General features: G+C 69.4%; 1 protein-coding gene across 1 annotated transcript in view; it reads right to left on the bottom strand.

Moving 5' to 3' along the window:
* The window catches only part of IGFN1 (immunoglobulin-like and fibronectin type III domain containing 1), a 37,333-nt gene that overhangs the window by 35,705 nt on the left and 798 nt on the right, over nucleotides 1-830 (bottom strand). The window lies entirely within an intron of this gene.

Genomic DNA, 830 nt, shown 5'->3' with positions numbered 1-830 from the left:
CGCCGGCCGGGCCCAATTTGCATCTTTAAAAGCTCACCCTGGCCCAGGGCAGAAACGGGGTCGAACAGGGTGTCCCCAGGAGGGCAGTCTCGTTGCCCCTCACAGGGGGGCCTGGGGCTCCCGGGGACCTCCTGAGCCCCAGGACAGGGAGGGGGAGCCCTTCTGCATATGAGGGGCCCCATTGGCCCCCAGGAGCCATCACTTCTCCCCTGAAGCCCAGAGACCACCAGCCGGCCGCATTGGGGGTGCCTCCTGCCCTGCACCGAGCTGGGGTCCCCCTCGCTGCCATAGACAGATAGACACGAGTTTCAGGGCTCCCGGAACCGAGCCGGGTCCAGGGGTTCCAGCCCGCCTCTGTCCTCTGCCCACCTCGGGGACACGCAGTGCCCGGGCACGAGGGTGTCCGCCGTCCGCTGCGTGCCGGGTCCTGGGTCAGATGCCAAGTTGCCCCTGCGATGGACAGAGGGACAGACGGACGGACGGGAGGGGGCGGGAGGGGCTGCGGAGCCTCGGCCCGGCCTTTTCTGGAAGTCTCCGGCCACCACGGGAGCCGCTGACAGGTGCTCTCAGCGGTCCTCCCGCTGCCCAGAGCCGTGTGGCTGGTGACATTTCACACGCCTCTCCCCGCGGCGGCGTAACCCTAGCCCCCTCCACCCCCCCCCGCGGGCCCGGCCTGGGGTTTAAGGGCAGAGCGTCCGTCTCCTTGCCCGGGTCACTGTCGTCCCTCTGGCACCAGCTTCTCAGATTCCCAGCAGCCCGGCCACACAGCTGGCTGTAAAGTTCAGGCTGAAACCCCATCCCTGCCCAGCGGCCTGGCCCCGGGCCCCGTG

Source organism: Myotis brandtii, unplaced genomic scaffold (genome assembly GCF_000412655.1).
Source record: "Myotis brandtii unplaced genomic scaffold, ASM41265v1 scaffold975, whole genome shotgun sequence".
NCBI classification, from domain to species: domain Eukaryota; kingdom Metazoa; phylum Chordata; class Mammalia; order Chiroptera; family Vespertilionidae; genus Myotis; species Myotis brandtii.
The sequence above is the reverse complement of the archived record's forward strand: the minus strand, read 5'-3'. Positions and strand labels throughout refer to the sequence as shown.